The sequence below is a fragment of the Suncus etruscus genome, chromosome 16 (assembly GCF_024139225.1).
Source record: "Suncus etruscus isolate mSunEtr1 chromosome 16, mSunEtr1.pri.cur, whole genome shotgun sequence".
In the NCBI taxonomy this organism is placed as follows: domain Eukaryota; kingdom Metazoa; phylum Chordata; class Mammalia; order Eulipotyphla; family Soricidae; genus Suncus; species Suncus etruscus.
The window spans coordinates 27,068,102-27,095,182 of NC_064863.1; positions in this window are offsets into that span (position 1 = coordinate 27,068,102).

Here is a 27,081-nt window from a genome sequence, read left to right on the forward strand (position 1 = left end):
GTTGAAGTCTAGGAATAGTTTATTCTAGTCTAGGAGCATGTTAATCTCAGGAATTTATATTTAAAACTAAGCACTGTTATGTATTCTCATTCATAGGCACCTTTAGAAAGCAAGGTACATCTTTTTTAGATACAATAGACTTGAAACATTTTGATAATATTTATTGATATTTGAAAGACATTAAAGGATAATTAAACTTTAAAAATTAAATTGTAGAAATTCAAGTAGAAATATAAATGAGATTAAGAGTTTCTGTTGATTAAAAACATTTCCAAATGTAGGAGATAAATATATAACATATGTTAGAATTAATATGTTCAATTCTATTGAGTAATTTTATCACCTCCCTTTCCACAACTTTATTATATGTGACAAGATACATAACAACATTATTAGGATTACTCCTTACAAATCTGTCTACAGAAGATATGATATGTCTAAAGAAAAATGTCTTTTATTTTGAATAATGTTTCCTGGGAAATGAACAACGATTTGAGAAGATTCTAGAATATTACTTATCAAAAACATTTTAGCTTATGAAAAATGCAAAATAAATGATACTTTTCTTTCTCATGCACAGAAACTCCATAGTTGCTACTCTGAACATGAACAAAGCATTTATATTTTGAGGGAATACACTTAGATTAAACTACATTTACCACTTTATTACTCTTAATTTTTGTTTATTTGTTTTTGGGCCACACCCATTAACACTCATGGTTTACTCCTGGCAGGCTCAGAGGACCATATAGGATGCCTGGGATCGAACCTGGGTCCATCCAAGTTCGACTGCATGCAAGGCAAATGTCCTATCGTGTGCTATTACTCCAGCCCCACTCTTACGTTTTTTCTGTACTTTGTAGTTGTTAGTGGTATATGATAGACTTCTGGTTGGACAATACTATTGGAAAGAATGGTGTCAGGAAGGAAATACTTAATACAAATGTGAGTAAAGCAAACAAAGTTTTCTGTTTTGGAGTTGACTATATTTAGATCTAGATTAGATCTTCAGTGAATACAGTTGGTAATAAGGTTGAAGCAATTCTTTAGAAAAGGCAAACTAAGATGAATAAAATATTTATTTTTCCCTTTGGGTAAGTTATCACTGTAATACATAACACTTATTGACTTCCTTCCTTCCTTCCTTCCTTCCTTCCTTCCTTCCTTCCTTCCTTCCTTCCTTCCTTCCTTCCTTCCTTCCTTCCTTCCTTCCTTCCTTCCTTCTACTTTTATTTCATTGTTCCTTTTTGGGATGAACACTTAGTGGTATTCCATTTTACATTTTTATCTTTATGAGCAATTGGCATGATATTAAATATCTGCTAAGTTTAATTTGTATACAAAATGACTATGGGATAGATCTTTCATATTCTTACTTCTTATTGCAATAAAACAAAATAATATTGGTTAGTCTCATAACAGCAACTTCAAACAATGTATTATCTGTCACAAAAATATATGTTCCAATAACGATAATAACAAAATATAACCTTCTTGTATAAAACATAAGATAATTTAGGTTACCCTTAACCGTATAGGCAAATATAAATTTACCACCAAAAAAGTGAGTTAATAATAGATGCAAAAGCCACTAATAAAGTGTATGATTTTAATGAAATTACAATTTCTTTTTTTTAATTTATTTAAACACCTTAATTACATACATGATTGTGTTTGGGTTTCAGTCACGTGAAGAACACCACCCATCACCAGTGCAACATTCCCATCACCAATGTCCCAAGTCTCCCTTCTCCCCACCCGACCCCCGCCTGTACTCTAGACAGGCTCTCCATTTTCCTCATACATTCTCGTTATTAGGACAGTTCAAAATGTAGTTATTTCCCTAACTAAACTCATCACTCTTTGTGGTGATCTTCCTGAGGTGAGCTGGAACTTCCAGCTCTTTTTTGTGTCTGAAAATTATTATTACAAGGGTGTCTTTCATTTTTCTTAAAACCCATAGATGAGTGAGACCATTCTGCGTTTTTCTCTCTCTCTCTGACTTATTTCACTCAGCATAATAGATTCCGTGTACATCCATGCATAGGAAAATTTCATGACTTCATCTCTTCTGACAGCTGCATAATATTTCATTGTGTATATGTACCACAGTTTCTTTAGCCATTCGTCTGTTGAAGGGCATCTTGGTTGTTTCCAGAGTCTTGCTATGGTAAATAGTGCTGCAATGAATATAAGTGTAAGGAAGGGGTTTTTGTATTGTATTTTTGTGTTCCTAGGGTATATTCCTAGGAGTGGTATAGCTGGATCGTATGGGAGCTCAATTTCCAGTTTTTGGAGGAATCTCCATATCGCTTTCCATAAAGGCTGAACTAGACGGCATTCCCACCAGCAGTGGATAAGAGTTCCTTTCTCTCCACATCCCCGCCAACACTGTTTATTCTCATTCTTTGTGATGTGTGCCATTCTCTGGAGTGTGAGGTGGTATCTCATCGTTGTTTTGATTTGCATCTCCCTGATGATTAGTGATGTGGAACATTTTTTCATGTGTCTTTTGGCCATGTGTATTTCTTCTTTGTCAAACTGTCTGTTCATTTCTTCTCCCCATTTTTTGATGGGGTTAGATGTTTTTTTCTTGTAAAGTTCTGTCAGTGCCTTGTATATTTTGGAGATTAGCCCCTTATCTGATGGGTATTGGGTGAATAGTTTCTCCCACTCAGTAGGTGGCTCTTGTATCCTGGCACTATTTCCTTTGAGGTGCAGAAGCTTCTCAGCTTAATATATTCCCATCTGTTATTCTCTGCTTTCACTTGTTTGGAGAGTGCAGTTTCCTCCTTGAAGATGCCTGTAATGTCCTGAAGTGTTTTGCCTATGTGCTGTTCTATATATCTTATGGTTTTGGGGCTGATATCGAGGTCTTTAATCCATTTGGATTTTACCTTCGTACATGATGTTAGCTGGGGGTCTAAGTTCAATTTTTTGCAAGTGGCTATCCAATTGTGCCAACACCACTTGTTGAAGAGGCTTTCCCTGCTCCATTTAGGATTTCCTGCTCCTTTATCAAAAATTAGGTGGTTGTATGTCTGGGGAACATTTTCTGAGTATTCAAGCCTATTCCACTGATCTGAGGACCTGTCCTTATTCCAATACCATGCTGTTTTGATAACTATTGCTTTGTAGTACAGTTTAAAGTTGGGGAAAGTAATGCCTCCCATATTCTTTTTCCCAATGATTGCTTTAGCTATTCGAGGGTGTTTATTGTTCCAAATGCATTTCAAAAGTGTCTGATCCACTTCTTTGAAGAATGTCATGGGTATCTTTAGAGGGATGGCATTAAATCTGTATAATGCCTTGGGGAGTATTGCCATTTTGATGATGTTAATCCTGCCAATCCATGAGCAGGGTATGCGTTTCCATTTCCGTGTGTCCTCTCTTATTTCTTGGAGCAGAGTTTTATAGTTTTCCTTGTATAGGTCCTTCACATATTTAGTCAAGTTGATTCCAAGATATTTGAGTTTGTGTGGCACTATTGTGAATGGGGTTGTTTTCTTAATGTACATTTCATCCTTATTACTATTGGTGTATAGAAAGGCCATTGATTTTTGTGTGTTAATTTTGTAGCCTGCCACCTTGCTATTGAATTAAAATGTATACTACTGGTAGAAGGTTTCATATAGAATAGTTATATTACTACAGTTTATCTAGAATCAAGGTCTTCATGAGAAATATATATATATATACTTTGGGGGACAATGGTAGGTATGGAAGAGAGGTAAGCACAGACAGAGACTGGTTTTAGTCTGAGATGAGGATGAGATCCAGAACATAACTTGTACCACAAAATAAATTATCTTTAAGGCAAGGTCTCTGATCCTCCACCTCCTTCATTTTCTTTTATCTTTTTCTTTGGAGGAATATTGTAGATTCTTGTGGATAAAGTTAAAATAATATTTTACTTTTAAGAAACTATATTAACAGTTTCACCAGTAACAGCCACAAAAAAGACACAGTGAAAATTAACCTTTAATGAACTCTGAAATAGCACTGGGGTTTCTGCATCACTTTTTAGTTTGTAATATAAGAGGAAACTCACATGCAACATCATAACTTGGATCTATTATAAAATAGTAAAATGTATACAAGTTGGCTACTCAGTCATTAGTAAAATATTAGGCTGTTTAATATACTAACCTTACTAATATGAATGTATTAGTTATACTTAATAATATGCCATATTTACAGACATTTTACCAAACATCCAAATATTCTAAAAATGCAAATGAGTTTCAATTCCAAATTCTTTGCACTCTTTTTAAAGTTATTTTACACTTTATGAATTTTTTTCTTAAAACATCAATCTCTGAAGGCAACTCACTCAAACAGGCTACAGTTCAAAAATACCCTGTATAATATCTGGTAAAACAGACAGTGGGTGATGTCTTTTATAGTAATCATTAGTGGGAACACTATTACCTACATGTACCTACAAAATCCATATTTGTGAATAACTTTTCAAGGGAATAAAAATTACTTGAGCCACGAATGGCAATAATAGCCACATGCAGGTGAGAGATAATATAGAAGTAGTTGCTCTAATGATAACTGCAGTACTTCTGTGTCTTTGGGGTGTGTGTTGGATTTCTGTGCAGGTGAGCATAATTCTAAAAGAATAATACTAGGTTCTGTCAAAAATTTCTTTAGCAAAATACATAGAAATATTGACACACAAATAGGTTTGCTTATATTTTATAATAAAAGTGGTATTTTATGATAGTTAAGTCTAGCTTTACACATTTGGCCAACTTACATTAGGATTCATTATTTTAACTTTAGACCTTTGTCAGAAAATGTAATTAATAATATAGTCAAAATTTTAATCCAATGGTTATTTCATGGGTGGTCCTATGATTAATGTTTGAAATATTCTTTTGTATTGACTATATCAATGACAAAGTTTATATATAAATACAATATCTAACAGTCATGATTATACAAAGTGTTCTTCAAATGTCATTCTGGCAGTTTTTCAAGGAGCCTTAACAGAATTTTATTTTCAGTGTTAATTTTGCAGACATGTGCAACAAATTTAAAATTTTATATTTTAATAATAAAATGTATAGTAAATGATTTCATTAGGATATGAACTCAACAGTAAAATAAAATAAAATATAAATTGGGGGAAATCACATAGAGTAAGTAAATTTATTTTACAATACAAGTAAGAACTATCATGTAATCTATTTCTTCTGTATTCAAGCCATATAAAAGAACAACCAAGGTAATATAAGAATGGGGAGAGAGCTTACAAAGCTTAATTATAAGCTTTGCTTATGAATTCCAAGTAAGTATCATGTAACCATCTCAAACAATTCTTTACAGTTGTCTTGGAGACCAGAGGACTTGCATAAGTAGCACCACATTACCTAGTCTAAATAATTAACCAACAGAATATTTGGACAGAAGTCCCAGTGAGTGGCCCATTGTCCTCTGAGTACTATTTTGGAGGTCACAACTCTAAATACAATTAAAAAAAATGAGTTTGCAGTTCAAAAAGTAGACAGATTATATTGGTTCTATCAATTTTAGGTAATTATAACATATTATTCATTCTTATGCTTTCTATAAATATTTTAATATTTAATAAGTTTTATTAGATTTTTATTCTCTTAGATTAACAACCTAATACATGATTTTTACAGTAATAGATATACAATGCTGTTATTCATATTTTTATGTATACATTATTCCAACACCACATCCACCCCAGGAATCTGCTTTTCTCTACCAGTATTCTAAGGACCACTCCGACATGCCGGCAGCACATGTAAACTGATTTCAATAGAAATCTGTCAGTTATGATGACTTGGACTTTTTTATTGTCCCCATATTATTTTGCCTTTTTTAAAAATGCTGTTACTTTATATAAGCACCATAGTTTACTCATATTACAGTTGCTTTTGGCATTCCATGTTCTAACATCTGTTCTATTACCAATGTAACATGCCTTCCACCATTGTCCACTGTTTTCCATCCACCTCTAAACTTGCCTATTTGGCAGGGAAAAAACACTTAATTTATGTTATTTTTTACAAATAAGTGGCAACAAAATGATCAGTATAATCTCTAGTGAAAGAGAATTTGTGAAATTCTTATATCTCAGAAAAAAACTCTTTATATCATTGTATGAAGGTTTACTAAACTGTTGCTAGCTGATCGTTCTATATTACTGTTTGTTTTTTTTTTGTTGTTGTTCATCTTGCACAGCTTCTATGCTACTGTGACATCTAATTTGGTACATTTCTGCTGGTTTCAGAATTTAAAATTTTGATGGTGTCATACAGTTACATTTGAACAGATATGGAGGCAACCATGGGACATGTCTGTATATGCTCAGATTACCAGAAGTATGAAGGGGTGGTGAAAGTCTCTCATTCTAATTCCAAGAATACCTCAAAGTTTTCAGTCCAAAAAATAGCATACCTAGAATTTTTGATGACTAGGTATCTCTGCAAAGATTAGTAATGAAGTGGTGAAGTTGGACCACTGGACATAGCTATAATTATGGGATTTTTTGTGCATATTCTGCAGCTTTGGATTGGAGGGATATGGTCTGCTTTATTCCTGAAACTCACCTATATCTGTGAGACCTGTGTTCTTATGAATTTTCTACCTTTACTTACACAATTATAAATTTATTATTTGCCAAGGTTTTACATATGAAAATGCATAAAAGAATTATGTATGCTAACTCATATTTTAAGTAAATAAAAATCCTCTTGATTATTTTAATCAATTCATCATAATTATATAATTCTAATATTATAAGTTCTACTATTTTTGTAAAATAGTTAAAATTATAGACTAAGTTTTCTCTTAGAAAATGTCCCACTTAATAAAACAATGAAGTCATCTAGCATTACACTAATAAATCAGTTCTTGAAAAACGAAGATTATTTGTAAGAAAAAGAAAAATCAATTATACCAATATTAGTAGAAATTTACCTAAGGTAAAAGTAATTTATATTTTTATTTTTATCTATTTTTCTTGGTTTTTAGGGCCATATCTGTTTGATGATCAGGGGTTATTCCTGGCTTAGTGCTCAGAAAATTGCCCCTGGCTTGGGGGGACCATATGGGACGCAAGGGGATCGAACGCGATCCTTCTTTGGCTAGAGCTTGCAAGGTAGACACCTTACCTCTAGTGCCACCTCGCCAGTCCCTGTATTTTTATTTTTATCATGACTTATAGAAGTGGAGTTCTCTCTGGAGATAAGTAGTGTTCTGAGCAATGATAGAGGAAGATGAGCTAAGTTAAAAATTGGAACACATTATCAGTTATAGGACTGAAAATCAGCAGTTACAGAAAATTATAATCACTATTAAAATATGTGCCTAGAAAATGCTGTAATTTCAGCAGTCTACATTCACTGCTTGAAATTTCATAATATTTGGTAACATACAAGAAAATTATATTCACATATGTAAATTTTAGTAATTAAGGATTATATACACAATCTTAGTAATATTCAAAATGTAGATAATATTTTAATAGTCTCATCCATAATCTAACAAAAATAATTAAAACTGTGACTCATAGTAAATAGTAAAACTACTAATAATGCTTTTATAATTATGTTCCCTATGAATATGTATAAATCAGATTTTCTAAAATAGCATCTTATGTAGAATTAAAAACATAAGCTCCTAGGCTGTTTTGCCCTTGTATAATTCATACAAACGTAGAATTAGGTCAGAATTTTGAAAGCAAGATTTTTTTAGCATAATATAGCTTTAGTAATTGTATTTTTGGGCATGCCTGAAAATAATCATAGATATTATAGACTAATAAATGCACATATGTTGTTTCCTGAAAATACTTACTCCTTATTACATTTAAATATACTACAGAATTCTAACCAATGGCAGAAATTATGTCAGTTAAAAAAGAAATTGTAGTAGTTAAAATAAATGAATATTAAAAAAGGGAAAACTTACTTAAATTATATAACAAAATTGATATATTATTTTATATAGAATATGATAAAAAAGTATATGTAAATTTCATTGAAATTGGTTACAATGAATATTACACATATTCAGTTGTTTAATGCATTTATGTTAAAAATATGTGAGCTACATATAATAATTCTTATATCCTTAAGGTGTGCAAGAATATATAAGTAAAATTACAGTAAAAATAGTGAGTTTTATCAATAGTGATATTTCTAAAATCTTTACTGCTACCAATTTTTGCTATAAAGAATAGGAAGACAAAAAAGAGATAAAGAATGTAAGATGAAGGATGTAATGGTGATAGAAAAGAAAGATTAACAAATAATTTAAAAAAAGTGCTAGCACCACTAGGAGTGACTCCTTAATACAAATCTAGTCACTCTTAAAACTTTGAGCATAATTGGGTTTGTTTCCAAAAATTAAAAACAAAACAAAACAATGTAATAACAACAAGCCTGAACCTCGGAAGTTAATAACTTCACATGAGCTCTCTCTCCATCTCTCTCTCTCTCTGAATAATACGTGTATATGTATGACATTTTTTGATTGATGACTTGAACCAAGTTAAAAATATTAAAATATACATCTTGAATATGTCCATAACATCAAGCATTATTATTGGAATACATCTCAGGATAAACAATTTTTGTATTTTATGTAGACTTAATTAAATATTTTTGTGATGTTATTGTCATGGTCCTACTTTTTATTGAAATTTAGACACCTTTAGTTCCACTTTACATAAGGACTCATGCTATTTATTTCCAAAGTAATATTGAATATTACTTAACTTCTAGGTTCTATATGCTATATAAAATTATATATTCGACAGATCACACTAATGAACTAACTTTAAAGCCAAATTATATTTAGTAGTGTAACAATTAGTAAAGTTAATAGAAAGACTTATTAATATTAATAAAACACAATTTTGCTTCTGCAGTAGTTATAGATGATTAAAGACTTTAACTAAAGGAAGAATTTAAAACATTAGTAGAGTTTAAAAGCACTATGCTTTCTTTTCTTTCTTAATGGTCAATTTTTTATTTAGCAATATTTTGAACATCATATTAATGTAGTAAATGTAAGTAATTTACATTTCCTAAGAGATGGGTAAAAGTAAACCATGCCATTAAAAAGATGATATATTAAAAGATAAGATAAGCTTTACTCTTCATAGTATATTAAAATATATTTTTCATCAACAGTAATCATAACCTACTTATGTAATCAAATTTTTCTTAATTTCTACAATTTTTCAATGAAATTATAAATTGCATAGTAAAATTTAATCAATAAGGGCTTGAGCATTTACAATATACAACTATTTATATATATATGAATAATGTCTCAAAGTAAGATAAAGTTATTATAGTATTCAGTGCTGGATTTCAATGCAGTTAAGAACAAGAATGTGGTTAAATTTTTTGAAGAAAGTATATTTTGTCATTGGTTCACTTTGTGTTTGGATATTTGCCCTATTTTTTTTATATAAACTGGTTCTTTTTATGAATTAAAAGATCGCACAATTTAGGAAAAACAATACTAATATATAAATCATGCAGCTATAACTACAAATTATTAATAAAAGTTATTTTTAAGGGGCCAGAGTGGTGGCACAGGGCATAAGGCCTCTGCCTTGCATGCACTTGTGGCTAGCCTAAGACAGATCGCGGTTCGATCCCCGGAGTCCCATATAGTTCCTCAAGCCAGAGGCGATTTTTCAGCATATAGCCAGGAATTACCCCCGAGCATCATCAGTTGTGGCCCAAAAACCAAAAAATAAAAAATTGTTTTCAATATTATGTTTAATTTTACTATATCATTAAATAATTATTTTGTTTCTTATTTTAAAAAATTAAATTTTTTTCTAGCTAGTTTGTAGTCCCACCTTCCAAGTCCAGTTATTTATGAAGACATCTGTAGGCTCAGATATAAAAGAAGCATAGAAATTACAAAGTGGGGCCGGAGAGATAGCACAATGGTGTTTGCCTTGCAAGCAGCCGATCTAGGACCAAAGGTGGTTGGTTCGAATCCCGGTGTCCCATATGGTCTCCCGTGCCTGCCAGGAGCTATTTCTGAGCAGATAGCCAGGAGTAACCTTTGAGCACAGCCGGGTGTGGCCCAGAAACCAAAAAAAAAAGAAATTACAAAGTCCCTAAAAGAAAAAAAAAACACAGGAAAAATACTTCTCTAAATTCCCAAATAAGGACTTCAAAATGAGTGTTTAGGCTGCTTACTGAACTAAAGAAAACAATTTGGAAGAAAATATGAGACTATATCATTGAAAAATGATAAGCACATAGTAGGATATCACAATATGTGACATGATCAGTAGTTTATCTGGACGAGAATTCGCCTTGTATTTAGCTGTGATTGGTTTAATGCTTGGATAATATTTGATCCTCCAAACACTGATTCGAGTGCAGAGCCAGGAGTAAGTATTCTGAGTATCACCAAAACAAACCAAAAATAACAATAGACAACTTTAGTAACAGAAAAACAGAAGCATATGAATAATTGTTCTAGATTCTAGAAAACTAATTGTATATAATTAGCCAAATTAATAAAAGGTAAAAAGAATATTGCAGAAAAAATGAATATACCATGCAAAATAGATACAACATCAGTATGAAATAGTTACCAGATAATTTCTTTTCTTTTTTTTTATAGTCTCCTTTTTTTTTTTTTTACAATTTTTTTTATTTAAACAACTTTATTACATACATGATTGTGTTTGGGTTTCAGTCATGTAAAGAACACCACCCATCACCAGTGCAACATTCCAGGTATTTTCTAACTTTTAAAAATTGTTATTACAGTCTTTGCAGAATTAAAAATTATTTTCCATTAGTGTTAGACTAAGAGTAGTCATTAGTTTTGTGGAAACATCACTTAACTATAAAAAAGATTTGATAAAATAACGCAGACATCTTAATAAATCTGTAGGGAATGCTTTTCACTGACTCTCAGATTAATTTGATAAATTCAGGTAAAGTTATATACAATGAGAGTATTATGTTGATAATTTATATTCTACCTACTGACTCTCTTTATTTGTATTTCAACCACACCCAGCAGTGCTCAGAGGCTATTTTTGACCCTGTGCTCAGGAATTACTACTCGAAAACTGAGGAAACTACTTGAGAGGCCAAGGATGGAACTTGATTAAACTGTGTAAGGCAAGCACCCTATGTACTTTGTGCCCTCTTCTTTTTTTAAAGAACTATTTTATTATTTATTTAAATGTTTTTATTTGTTCCATACTATCTACTCAAATAATTATTTTTTACTTTTCTTTCTTTTCTTTTGGTGCGAGTGGACACGTGGTGGTGCTCAGAGGTTATTTCTGGCTTTGTCCACCGAGGTCATTTCTGGCAGTACTCAGAGGACCATATGGGATGTCAGGGATCAAATCTGGATTGAACCTGTGCAGAGCAAAAGTCTTACCTGCTGTTCTATTACTCATGCCCAAATATATGTTTTACTTGGTATTTTTTTGTCTCAAATTCTACTTGTGAAGAGCACTATGCTCACAATGTAAGTTATTAATCTATCGTATCTGTCAGCATTAGGATTCCACTTTTACTATTACTTTAGCAACTTTTGACATTTATTTTTTTCTCACTAACCCAGAGTTACAACTTGTGTTTGCAAAGCACATGGTATTTCTATATATATGTACATGTCCATATATCTATTAACAAATCGGTAGGTACCCCTTTATTCATTTCTTTAGCCTTTTTATAGATTTTGCAAACAATTAAGTAGTCATAAAGCAATATTTAAAACAAAATGTTACCAGAAATAAACAAGATCTCAGAAAGTTGGTTAGATATGTGATAAAGTTGAGTTTATGTTGAAATATTTAATATATTTTCTATCCTAAGACATGTCTGTTTTTTTTTCTTGCCTTTAGGGACATTGTTCTTATATCCAGTAACTCTTGGGGGACTATTTGATAAGGTTATAAGATGAACAGGGTCTGCTATTTGCTGACAGTTCATTATTCCCTAATGCCCCAACAATCTAATATCTTTGGCCTCTAATTAGTAGCACTCTGAGGTTACTCCCAACTCTGTGCCCAGAAATTACTCCTGGCAGGCTTTGGGGATCAGTTGTGGTACCAGGGATAAAATTTAATTTGGCCATGCAACAAGACAAACTTTACTCATTGTACTATCGCTCTGACCCCACAATCATTCTAATTTTTAAAATGTAAAAACAAATTTACTTTTTTATTTTTTTTTCAGTAGGCAAATAACTGAAATACAGTGAAGAAAATGTGTACTATGCATAATTTTCTTCTTATATTTTCAATAAATTTTTTAATATTAAGAATATAAAATAATTGGGATGAAGCAATAGCACAGTGGTAGGGCATTTGCCCTGCATGCGGCTGATCCAGGACAGACCACGGTTCAATCCCGAATGTCCCATATTGTCCCCCAAGCCAGGAGTGATTTCTGAGTACTTAGCCAGGAGTAACATGAGCGTACCAACTATGGCTCAAAAACAATATATATATATATACATATATATAATCATTTTCAGTAACACTTGAAAGAATATTTGTCATATCCTTATATTTTGTAAGAATGAATAAAAGTGTTTAAAGTATTTTCTATTTATCATTTCAAATAACATTCTTGAATTTCCATTTTGCCAATTACATAAAATGATGACAAAATAAGGCAAATCTATAACATCATTTCCAATATAACCAATATTTCACAAGGTAAAAGGTTTTAAAATTATTTCATAAAAATGTTATTTCTATGATAAGAATATTTAAAATTGAATAAATAAACAAGAAATGTTCAAGGCCAGAAGCCAGTGGTGGAGTATTGTGACAACACTGAATGAAAGGGACGCTTCACCTAGGATACTGCACCCAGCCTGACTCATGTTCAGGTATGAAGGAAGGATACATAGCTTCACAGATAAGCAACAACTAAAAAACTTCACAGACGCCTTAAACCAGCCTTAAAAGAAAAGCTTAAAGATCTACTTTAAGACTAGACAGACCAACAGACACACCAAATTATACACAAAGATGACATTAAATCCCATGACAATCATCTCCCTCAACGTCAATGGACTAAATGTACCAGTTACAAGACACAGAATGGAGAAATAGATCAACAAGATGAATCCAACATTCTGCTGCCTACTAGAAACACACTTGAATAGTCAGAACAGACTCAAAATCAAAGGCTGGAGGAAAATTATGCAAGCAAGAAACACCCTTAAAAAATCTGGAGTAGCCATATTAATATTGGACAAAACAAACTTTAGACTCAGAAAAGTTGTAAGGGACAAAGAAAGACACTCTGTGCTAATCAAGCGATATGTAGAACAGGAAGAAATAGCACTACTAAACATATACACACCCATGAAAGGCCAGCACAATATCTAATACAGTTATTGACAAATTTGAAAAAGAATATCAATAATAACACAATAATTGTGGAAGACCTCAACATGGCCCTGTCAACACTTGATAGGTCAATCAGACTGAAACCAAACAAAATATACTAGCCCTGAAAAGAGAAATGGAAGAAAGAGACCAAGATGTAGGACACTCCTTTCCCAGAAACCAGGATACACATTCTTCTCCAATGTACATGGGTCATTCTCCAGGATAGACTACATGCTGGCACATAAAACATTCCACCATAAAATTAAGAGGATAGAAATTTTGCAGGCTAACTTCACTGACCACAGGGCTCTGAAATTAGATGTGAGCTACAAAAGCACACAGGAAAAAAAAAAAAAAAAACTTTAACACCTGGAAATTAAACAGCCTGCTACTGAAAAACCAGTGGGTCTGAGATGAAATCAAAGAGGTAATCAAAACTTTCTGGAAACAAGTGACAATGAAAACACAAAATATCAGAGCCTATGGGACACAGCAAAAGTAGTACTGAGAGGAAAATTTATAGCTTTGCAAGCACACATCAGGAAGAAAGAAGGGGCATACCTGAATAGTTTACTGACACAGCTTATAAAATTAGAAAATAATCAGCAACAAAAGGAACTAAAAATAGGTAGACAGAAGGAAATAACAAAGCCTTGAGCAGAAAACAATGAAGTGGAAACCCAAAAAAACGATCTGACAGATCAACAAAAGCATAATTTGGTTCTTTGAAAAAATAAACAAGATTGATAGGCCATTGACGAAACTTACAAAGAAAGAGAGAGAAACTTGATAACCTGTATTAGAAATGAAAAGAGGGAGATCACTATGGATATTGCAGAGATTCAAATGGTAACTAGAGACATTTTGAGAAAGTTTAATTTATATTAATACTATTTAGTAATTCATTTGAAGAGATTAGAAATTATTAAGGTGCAAAAATTTAAGTATTATGTCTATGTCTATAGCTTCAAAATGTACTTTAGTTTATCAAATAATTACTATGAGTAAAGCATTCTTCTGAGTCTATAATGAGTCTAAAATTACCAGGTTTTGTTAAACAGTGTAGTATACTATATAAAATGTAGTTTTGAATTTTATTGTGCAAAATTAAAGAGACTTTTATCTATCAAATGCTTATATGATTTTCATTATTGTTAGAAGTTCAGAGAACATTTTATTTCATGCTAATAGTTAAAACTCTTATAAAATTTGTGAATGAATTATGAGAATTTGCTCATTTATTTTTAAATTATTTAATTTTACTTTATTGCATTTTTTTGGAAGGGGTTATATTAGAACATTTGCTTTTGTTTGCTAGAACAAAATGTAAATTCTATTCTATGAAGTTAATGATACTGTTAAAATTTATATATATTTTTATTTCTTACTTAAGTGGTAAAATATGATATAAAACCCTTATCTACATAAAATAAATAATATGATCTACTTCTTTACCTATTAAATTACTGTTTTCTAGTCAACAATGTTCAATTCTTGGATATGTACGTTTTCTTCTTAATCTTTTAATTCTTATACCCAATTTAAATTTTTTTTATCAGGAGATATTCTTTCCAAATAAGCATTAGTTATTAACTTAAAATGCTAGATTTGGACTTTTGTTCAGAAATTTAAAAATATTTTTATTACTCCTATATATTAACATTAATTTGCAGCTTCTCTGCAAAGCTGGTTATATCTGTATAATTTTTAAAATATATTTTAATTATTGATTCAAAATCTCTTGGATTACCTCTTGCTAGAGTAAAATCAACATTTAAGTCTCTGGAAAGTTCTTTTATGTTCAAATTATGGTACTAGAGTCATAGCACAGTAGGTAAGTTGTTTGCAGTGCATGCAGCTGGCCTGGGTTTGATCTTAATATTCTATACGGTCCCGAATACACTATAAGGAATATTTCCAGAGTAGAGAAACAAAAGTAACACTTCAACACTGCCAAGTAAGGTTGGAATACAAACATAATAAATCTTTAATTAATTAACTGAAATTTAAACATTTTGTAATACATGCTTCTAATCCTGAAACATGGTATTCAGTCATTAAGATGTTAATATCAGTATTAATTTTCTTGTAAATCACTTTATTGTAATTTTAAAAAGTGGTGCTTAAATAAAGATATTATAGGAAAAATAGATTCAAACTGGTTGATACAAAAAATAATATAAATTTAAAAAGTGGATCAGAACTGATGGTCATTATTCCACAGTATCTTCCTTTAAAATTTCTGAATACATTAAGTATAACTTGAGGAGTTTATTTCCACATTAAAGCAATTTGACAGATACTTATCTTATATTTATGGGGTGGTCAAAACAGTTATTGGATTTAAAAAATTACTCTTGAAAATAAAATTTAGTTCTTGAGTTTACTGGATTTTTTGGTGTCAGTGTTCTAGTGGGCAATTTTACTTTCCCAGATGTTTAACCATTGTAATTTTCATACGTGGTCTGCACTAGAGTTTTATGTTAAGGCATTTTTGGTCTTTTCTAAGACATCTGAGAGCTCTTTGACAAATATTCATTTTTTTAATAAAGCTACACTATGTCTTTTTTAATTTACATTTGAGTACTTTAAGAGACCAGATATTTTCCATGTTCATATAATTGTTGTTGATTTTTGTGATGATAATGTTGGGAGTGTTATTGTACCTTTCATTATTCACAAATCATCACTTATTGTTGTTATTTGCTTTGTTGTTTTTTTATTGTGTTATTTTCTGTTTTTGATTTTCAATTCTCTGATGGTTTCTGAATTGCTGCCAAATCAAAATGGCACCTGCTAACATGCTTATTTTCATTTGGATATTTTTGTAGTATCATGAAAATAAATGAAAGGAATATGTTTAGGGTATTGGCTGTTATGAAATCCATTTTTCTCATATGACTTTTCACTACATGTATTACTTATCTTGCTTCAAAATTGAATGTTAAGATTGGTAAAATTGATATCAAGCAGGATTCCTAGAAATATAGCTCTTTTCTTGACAAAAATATGGCACACTTAAGAAAAATGAAGGAATATCCACAGGATAAAATTTTGAATGTTACTTAATTTCACTTTTAAAACAGCAGAATTAGAGGTACTGTTCTCAACCAAAGATCCAACGTCTACCTTCCTTAAACTTCCATGACATTTAATTGGAAAGTTTAAGGAAAAGAATGATGGTTGGAAGAAAACAACCTAATAATATACCTTAAAGAAACACTAAATTGTATATTTAAATTACAATGGAGTTTACATTATTCATATAGTGAATTTATCAGGTAGGTGGTTTGTGTGGAAACTAGTAAATTATTTAAAATCTGGTCTCAATATTTAGTCCACTTCTTGAAATCAATATTACCCTTGGGAATGTATAATCTGGAACATATTTTCAGGTAAAATCTATTCTATGTTAGTGGTCTGAAAAACACCAAATTAAACAAAAAGTATATACACACTTGGTACCTATACTTGGATCTGCTTTCTATTCTCCCAACACCTAGTGTTCTCTATATAAACAATAATACTAAATGTCATGAAGAGTGAAAAAGAAAGAAGAAAGTTGGAGAATGTGAGAAAATATTTAAACCATATATCCTTAATCTTTTAGATTGTTTAAATCATAGGCCAAAAGCAAAACAATAATAATAATAAATACCATGAAGAGTGAAAAAGAAGAAAGAAAGAAAGAAAGAAAGAAAGAAAGAAAGAAAGAAAGAAAGAAAGAAAGAAAGAAAGAAAGAAAGAAAGAAAGAAAGAAAGAAAGAAAGAAAGAAAGAAAGAAAGAAAGAAAGAAAGAAAGAAAGGAAGGAAGGAAGGAAGGAAGGAAGGAAGGAAGGAAGGAAGGAAGGAAGGAAGGAAGGAAGGAAGGAAGGAAGGAAGGAAGGAAGAAAGAAAGAAAGAAAGAAAGAAAGAAAGAAAGAAAGAAAGAAAGAAAGAAAGAAAGAAAGAAAGAAAGAAAGAAAGAAAGAAAGAAAGAAAGAAAGAAAGAAAGAAAGAAAGAAAGGAGGAAGAAAGGAAGGAGGGAGGGAAGGAAGAAAAAAGGAAAAAAGCAAGAAAAGAAAAGAGAAGAAAGAAAGAAAGAAAGAAAGAAAGAAAGAAAGAAAGAAAGAAAGAAAGAAAGAAAGAAAGAAAGAAAGAAAGAAAGAAAGAAAGAAAGAAAGAAAGAAAGAAAGAAAGAAAGAAAGAAAGAAAGAAAGAAAGAAAGAAAGAAAGAAAGAAAGAAAGAAAAAGAAAAATAAAGAAAGGGTAAGAAAAGAGAAAGAGGGAAAGGCAAAGTGGGAAGGAAGAAAGAAATAAAGAAAGTAGGAAGGAAGGAAAGAAGAAAGGAAAGAAAGAAAAGATGAAAGAAAAAGATTAAAGAAAAAATCACATCCATACATTCCCCTGCTCTAGGGATATGCTTTTCTAAACTCCTTGTTGAAAATTATTCATACTGTTAAATTTCCCAAGTGGTTTGAAAACTAAATTAATATTGATTTCAAGAATTTTTTTATTTATCTATTTATCTTATTGTTTATTTATTTTTGCTGTATGGTAACTCCAATGCCCATCCAATAATTTTTATTTTGTTTTTAGTGTGAATTTGCATTTAACCTAAATATTTTTATTAACTATTTTAAAATACAAATATATATTATGTATTCTTTACTATTAATTTCATAAAATACATAAAATCATTAATTCTGAATTCTTATTTTTTATTCTTTTCATTATATTATCTGTTTTACATTAATTTATTTGAAGGCAAGGCAATAATAACTTTAACTCAACATTTTCATCTTTGCAAGGATATTACATTTAATATTGATTATATTTCCAAATAATTAAATACAATATATTATACTTTCAAATCTTCCATGTCAAGGTTTCATTTCAGTGATTTATCTTCAGTGCATTTATCCTAAGCATAGCATAATAGTGAAGGAAAACAGATTATAATATTTTTAATAACTGTACAATTGGCATTATTATTACTTTTAGTTTGCAAAATGAATGCATTATTTTATATTATCTCATAAATTTTAAATTCTATGTTTGTCTAGTTGATGTAGCATAGGTAATTATATTGAAAAAATATTGCTTAGAAAAAATAATTTTATACTAAATTCCAGTTAACATATTTTATATTGCTATTTCAAAGCAAAAAACTGTTCATTTTAGGATTTGTAGTGGTTATGTGAAAATGCAATAATTTTGCTGAAATAAAAATGCATTCATGCATGTATTGAATAATATAGACATGCTTTATAAAGCATCTGGAAATATATACCTATATGTAGATATAGTAACTATTTACAGGCACTCTATACGCTTAAAGTGTACACATACTTGAAAAGTTAAGAAGCAAGAGCAAACAACCAGTAATTCAAGTGCAAATATATGGAGGTTTTGTGTGCATAAATTAGTCTTAAATATTATGCATAAAATTTAAAATAAAAAGTACACTCGAGTTTTAGGATAAAATACACTAACTCAAACACGTTATACAAATCACTGGTTATAGTGGATACTCAGTAGAAATAAAATAAAATAACATGAAAAGGATATAAGTTTTATAGACATGGGCACTAGTTTACTCTAATTTTTCATTAATTAAAAATTAAAACCTTAAGATACCAATGTAAGGCTATTGTAAAAAGGATGCCTTCATTTTTTTTTTTTTTTTGGTTTTTTTTTTTTTGGGTCACACCCGGCAGTGCTCAGGGGTTATTCCTGGCTCCAGGCTCAGAAACTGCCCCTGGCAGGCACAGGGGACCATATGGGATGCCGGGATTCGAACCGATGACCTCCTGCATGAAAGGCAAACGCCTTACCTCCATGCTATCTCTCCGGCCCCGACCTTCATTTTTATACATTATATATCTTATTATTTATGCTTAATACCTATTATATTAATAATCAATTATTATTTTACATTTTATGGCTTGCACTTAGAGTAATTTAGTCAATAATTATTATTCATGATTTAATGATATATAATATTATTTCAGTAATAATTATGTAGTTATTTTGCCTGCCCTATAGACTAGAACGCAACAACTTCTATCCTGCACAGACTTTCAGCCCTGCTGAAAAAGGTAAAAGAAAGTATCTAAGGCTAATGACCAGAAACACTTTATTCCATTCTAACAATGGTTTTGTTTTGTTTTATTTTGCTTTTTTTTTGGGGGGGACACCCAGTGATGCTCAAGGATTACTCCTGGCTACGCGCTTAGAAATTGCTTCTGGCTTAGGGGTCCATATGGGACGCTGGGGATCAAACCGAGGTCTGTCCTGCGTCAGTCACATGCAAGACAAACGCCCTACCGCTGCGACAATGCTCAGGGTCCAGCTGGCATTCTAACAATGCCTTTATATAACAAGAGGAACTGGAATATTTGTAGGTAGCAGGACCCAGGACACCAGAGGTGGATTGTCAAGTAGAAGTTAAACTTAAACATTGAAATTAGAAATATTTTGGTAGTAGCACATGGATCATAAAAGTAGCTGAAAAATTTCTCTTGACCACAGCTCTCTGTGAGGGATAAGAGAAGGCACAGAATGAAGCCTGAGAGTGACCTCTGATAATTAGGAGATGGTCCTCCACTATGTGCTGTGCCTCCTCATCTCTGAAGGGGTATCTCTAAAGCTCTCACTTCAAGAATTACCAGCGTGCTTCTACAGTTTCCCCCAGAGCAGTGATTCTGTGGGGTTCTATCTGCCTGGCAGTTTGAGAACAATGTCACAGGGGGATCCAACAGTAGTCAACTCTGTTTTGGAATTCACAAATAATTTGACTTTGGCCCTGTACTTCCACATCTTCCAGTTTCCTGCTTTGCACGTCAGATCTAAATATTATACAAAGATCTACACTGGTTTCTTGTAAATATGTCAATGCTCTAACCACATATATTACTTGTATTACTTATATTTTAAACCCATAAGATTTCATGTTTATTAGTTTAATATGTTAGCTTAGTTACCACCATTTAACATATTAAAATAAGATGCTATCCATAGGACAGATGACTTATTTCAATGTTTTCTCTTTTGTAGTTGTCTACAGTGGTATCAATTTTTGTATTATCCATGGTTGTATTATGATAATAGAAATATAATGTTTATTCAAATGTCCAAAATGTCATATTCTTTTATCTCTTCCTGAATATCAAATCTTAGAAGAAAAGGAAATATAGAAGAATAACAAGAAGTCAGAGCTTTTGTAAAACAATAAGGATTGTTCAGTATTGGTATTATTTAATTATTTTAAGTACTTTATTGCATGAGTACTACAATGGATACGTACTGAAATGTACAATATTTTATAAAATATTTTATACTTACAACTGCTAGAACCACAAAGAGAGACTTCACTATAAGCTCCATTTCATGAGCTACACAGTCACCAAGATCTCTAGATACAGAGGTTTGATTTTACCATCCAAGATGAAGCAGAAGTCTTCCATTCACCACGAAAGCACTGAGGGAGAGTAAATGATCATGCAAGGTGTCTATAGTTAATCCCATGACAGTATATTTCAGTATACTTCAGGGTTGGAGAAACCCTGTATCTCTTAGGCCAAGGGAATTTCCTCTATCATATATGCAATAGTTACTGTGCCTATGGTGGGGAAAAAAAAAGGAAAAAAAAAAAGCACAAAACAATCATTTTTCCACATATTTATTTATCGATTTATCGATTTTTTTTGACGTCTTTATTTTGGTGTAGAGATTGAAGTTGATGTCTCTAATATTATTTTATTTTACTTTATTTTATCTTATCTTTCTCTTTCTTTTTGCACTTTGGCATAATTTGATTTCAGAACCGAGACTATTGTGTGAGCTGTAGTGTTCACTGATAATTTAATTTGATATTTCTTTCTGTATTGTTCTGGTGTTTCAATTACCTTTTTCATGTCCTCTCTCAAACTGAGGTTGAAAGCCTCTAGAAGGACTCCGCCCATTTTCAGCGTATTTGACTTCTTTTATTTATTTATTTTTTTCTTATTTTGTACCCCAAACTATTGCTTTTCTTTCCTTCAAACAAAACCACATAACTCGATTTATCTAGCTCTGCCTCTTAAATAGAGGGGGAAACAAGGGAGGGTACCAGGACCAAACAGATATATGATCATTAATAGTAAGCTAGACAAAGAGGGGACCACCTACTCTAGCAGCCCGGGAGGTGATGGTGGGGGATATGGGTTGCAGAAAAGGAACTGGGATGCGGGGGAGGACAAATTTGGTGATGGGTATTCCCCTGATTCAATGTTAATATGTACCTAAAATACTACTGTAAAAGATATGTAAGCCATTATGATCAAAATAAAAATTAAAAAAAGAAAAAGTATTTTATACTTACATAATAAAAATAATTGAGTTAATATAGTTAGGAAAATAAGATGGTTGATTATAGGCTGACTTTGAAGATATTTTTGAACACTTCAGAAACATAGAAACTCAACAATAAGATGGAGATGAAATAAAGTATCAGAAATAAAATCAAATATATACATACATACATACATATATACATACATACATATATTTGTGTGTGTGTGTTGGAACACACCATGCTATGCTCATGGTTTACTTTTTTTTTTTTTTTTTTTTTTTTTGGTTTTTTGGGCCACACCCTGTGACGCTCCGGGGTTACTCCTGGCTATGTGCTCAGGAGTTGCTCCTGGCTCCTTGGGGGACCATATGGAATGCCGAGGGATCGAACCGCGGTCCGTCCTAGGCTAGCGCAGGCAAGGCAGGCACCTTACCGCCCGGCCCCCATGGTTTACTTTTGGCACTTTGCACTTAATGATTATTCCTGGTAGGGGTAACAAAATAATGTGGTTTACAAAGATGAATTTTAGTTCAGGTATGATGTGATGCATAATAATGGGTGTCTATATTTTGTTCCATAAAGTATTGTACAAGTGAAATACATATCTATTCTCTTGGCAAATTTATAAGATTTTATCTGTAACAAATTATTTAATATAAATATTTTAACAACACCTGTAAATGGAACACCATAATTTAGAATTTAAGTCTTTCTGAGTACAAGTCAGATAAATGACTACAGTACTTTAAGAGAGATTATAAGAGAAGTTGGTGATAAAGATAAAGGGGAAATTTATTAGAATTTTTGAACTAAGTTATAAGTCACAACTGTGGTTTACTGATGAATCTGCTCAGGAATATTCTATTAGGTATGGCTCCAAATTGACCCGAATCCCCATAAACAGAAAAGAAACAGGCCAAAATGAAAGTGGGAGAGAGGCCGGAGCAGTGGTGCTAGAGATAAGGCATCTGCCTTGCAAGTGCTAGCCTAGGACAGATGAGAGTTCAATCACTCAGTGTCCCATATCGTTTCCCCAAGCCAGGAGTGATTTCTGACTGCATAGCCAGGAGTAACCCTTGAGTGTCAAACAAGGGTGTCCCAAAAGAACAAACCAAATGCGGGAGAGAGGGAGAGAGGGAGAGAGGGAGAGAGAGAGAGAGAGAGAGAGAGAGAGAGAGAGAGAGGGGGGGGGGGAGAGAGAGAGAGAGAGAAGAAAGAAAGAAATAAGAAAGAAAGAGAAAGAAGAAAGAAAAAGAAAAAAGAAAAAAAGAAAGAAGAAAGAAAAAGAAAGAGAAAGAAAGAAAGAAGAAAGGACGAAAGGAAGGAAGAAAGAAAGAAAGAAAGAAAGAAAGAAAGAAAGAAAGAAAGAAAGAAAGAAAGAAAGAAAGAAAGAAAGAAAGAAAGAAAGAAAGAAAGAAAGAAAGAAAGAAAGAAAGAAAGAAAGAAGAAAGAAAGAAAGAAAAAGAAAGAAAGAAGAAAGAAAGAAAGAAAGAAAGAAAGAAAGAAAGAAAGAAAGAAAGAAAGAAAGAAAGAAAGAAAGAAAGAAAGAAAGAAAGAAAGAAGAAAGAAAGAAAGAAAGAAAGAGAAAGAAAGAAAGAAAGAAGAAAGAAAAGAAAGAAAGAAAGAAAGAAAGAAAGAAAGAAAGAAAGAAAGAAAGAAAGAAAGAAAGAAAGAAAGAAAGAAAGAAAGAAAGAAAGAAAGGAAGGAAGGAAGGAAGGAAGGAAGGAAGATTTGAATCACATATCCTTAATCTTTTAGATTGTTAAATCATAGGCCAAAAGCAAATCCATGGTTCCCCATTGAGATACTGGTAAGTTGTTTATTTAACTTTATTTGTTCTTCATTTAAATATTGTATTTGTTCATATTTTGTTGTGTTTTTTTTCTTTTACTTTAACATAAGATTTGTACATTGTGCATAGAAATTTGTTCATAGTTATTTTTTTTTAATTATAGTTTGGCACTCCAATGGTTTGTGGATAGAGAACTGGCAACTTTTTTAAAAATGTGCAGGTCTCTGGTCTAGGAAAAGACTGAGTATTCTGGATGTTGTCCAGACAATTTCTAACAAAAGCATTTAAATAAATAAAAGTAATGATCTTTTCCTTAAATCTGGAAAACATTTATATACCCAAAGTAAGTTACTATAACTTTATTTACAAAATTTGCATGAAAACTAAGTTGATAAAATTTCTAAAAAATTGCAAAACACCGTGACTTCATCAACTATTACAATATTAATATGTTTGTACAATCAGACTGAGAGTTTATATTTATAAAATACAGGTAATCAATTTGACATCATTTAAACAAAATGGTGCCTTATAGTAATTCGTATTATTAGTTTTATATTCAAAATTTAAATATTGTTTTTACTAGGACTAATACAATAAATTTAAATAATTTAATAATAGACTTATTTTAGCAATACAAAATAGAATAAGACATAAGTCATTATTATATTTAAGACTAGTTTGGAGCCAGAGCGGTGGTGCTAAGGTAAGGCCTCTGCCTTGTAAGCACTAGCCTAGGACAGACAGAGGTGACATATGTTCCATGTTCCATATGGTCTCCCCAAGCCAGGAGTAACCCCTGAGCGTCATACTGTTGTGGCCAAAACAAACAAACAAACAAAAACAAAAAAACTAGCTATATTCATTTCAAATCATTATATTTATAGGTTTTCTCTTAACATTGAGTTTTCAGCAGAGACATAAAGTTGCATGAGAGACAATGTTGCATGACTCCTGTATCCAACTTTCTTTTTCTCTAGAGTACTGAAAAGAAAATGAAATTTTCTCTTTTTATTTCACTGTTCTAAGTTCAATGTCAAAGAAGTAATTCTGTTATTTTTGGAATTTATAGTAAAAGAATTCCTCAAAAATATGTTACCAGAGACATAGGGATAACTAAAATTTTCTCTCTAACACCAGTAAAATAATTTTCCTTAGAGACCACATACCAACTAGGTTTTCTTAAAAAATAAGCAAAACATTCACTTTTTAGTGTAGCTGGTCATCTTTTTATCACTGGTCCATTAGAAAAGTTAAGGGAAGCAACTTGCACATAAAATATCAATGATATTCTTGAAAATAAGACCTGAAAAACTTATAGAGCAAATCAATTCCAGTACCGTGCTTGCTTCGGCAGCACATATACTAAAACAGAATTGAGCCCTCAATTTTTTAAATGAGCATATACTTTTCGCTGGGTCATTTAAGTTGAAAATTGAACTAAAGTTGGGTCCAGAGTGAAAGAACACATAACATACCCAGGATTGATCTCTGGCATCTCATTTTTCCCCATGTGCCTGCCAGGAGTGATTTCTGATCTCAGAGTCAGAAATGTCCCCTGAGCGCTGCCAAGTGTGGCCCCAAAACAAAACAACATAAACAACAACAACTGAACTAAAAGGGCATAAATAAATTGATAACTTCCTTAAAAATAAATATTTCAGGGGCCTGAGCAGTGGCACAGCTGTAAAGTGTCTGACTTGCACGCACTAGCCTAGGACGGATGGAGGTTCAATCCCCCAGAATCTCATATGATCCGCCAAGCCAGGAGTGATTTCTGAGTGCATAGCCAGGAGTAACCCCTGAGCATCACCGGGTGTGGCCCAAGAAGCAAAAAAAGAAAAAGAAAAAGAAATATTTCAATTTAAATTTAGGAAACAAAAGTACATTCCTAGAATCACAATACCCACAAGGAGCTAAAAACCAAACATAGCTGAATACTTTCAACAAATGTGCTTAATAAATTTAATTTGCAAATAAATCACATGGTGCAGTAATTTTAAAGTTATTCATTCACCTCTAATTATTATAAAAATAATATATAAGAATAGTGAATATGTACTTACTGATTTCATGTATTTGAATACTGCAGTGAAAAAGTGATATATTCCAATATATTATTGGATGAGGATTATTGGAAAAATTCCCATACAACAAGAGCTCACTTTTCTATCATTTTCCTCATAGTTTCACAATCTATCAATAATAGTTGACTAACTTTCACCTGTTTCTTTCTTGGGAATTCTCAAAACAAAGGATCCTAGTTTTCTCTGACTTCCTGATTTATATACCCTTCCTGTCCTTCTACATAAACATTCACTCTGTCTCTTCATAGATAAATACATAGCTTACTTAAAATATAATAAATATGTATAAAAAGTTATGCTCTTTTACTGATATCTTCCTATCATTCTTACAAAATTCAGTACAAGCACTTTTTCTAAGATTAGCATTGACCTACATTTTTACCAGCTTCACTTCTGTAATTAACTTACTAAAATTCTCGAGAGGATTGTGAAATAACGCTACTCAACATTCTTGAAGCATTTTCATCTTATGGTTTAGAACACTGAATATTACACAGTTCCCACTGACAAACTACTATTTTATTTATTAAATTTATTCAGGGAGTTTTCACTTTTTTTTCCTTTTTACTTATGATAGGTTGTTGGATTAACTGGGTTCCACCCTATTCAGTATATGCTTGTTGGTCTGGCTCATTGGTTGGAAGCATCTTTGGATGGTAATATTGGTGCCTTAGACCACTGGTTCTCCACCTGAGGGTGTGGGTGAGATCTGATTCTTCCCAATAAAGACCCAGGGACTCAGGGAAAAGCTATTAAGGCTACTTCAGTTTTATACCACTAAGCTATATGCTTTTTAGGAGAATAAGGCTTATGTGTGAAGTTCCTAAACCGGTATGAACCCTTTAATTATGTGTGGATTATTTCCTTTCTTGGTGTTAGCTTTCAGACACATGTCTCTCCCATGCTCTGAATGGCATGAAATTTCTGTTTCAATACATTGTATAATTTATTCATTTTTCTTTAATATATGACAATTTACTCAGCAGTCTTTTTAATTTGCAACCTTTTCCTTAGTGGCTGATACATTCATCTACCTGTACTCTTGCCTCAATTTCTGTTTCCCCTTCGATCTGTTTCCCCTTCAATTCTACTAGAGTTACAAGACTAATTGTTTAAATAAACCCATAATATTTTATAAGTCCAATATTTTACAAATATCTATATCTTCTCACTGCAATGCAGAGTTCTATGCGGAATACGGTTTCTGTTACATCTATCTTCCATTAGTTTTCTTTCAATTTATTTCTCATCAATCTTTCTTCTCCTTTACTGTCTTTGTATGTCACTTTATTTTTATTTATTTAAATATAATATATTATTTTCCATGCCATATTTTTATTTTATGTTGTATTTTTCCCTAATTTTTTTTTACTATATAGGTTCATTAAAGATTGTCTGAAGTTTATGGTATGCAACTTACTTGAGTTCAATTCTAAGCACAGCAGAGTTGATCCCTAAGCACTGCTAGGTGAAGATCAAATTGATCCTCAGG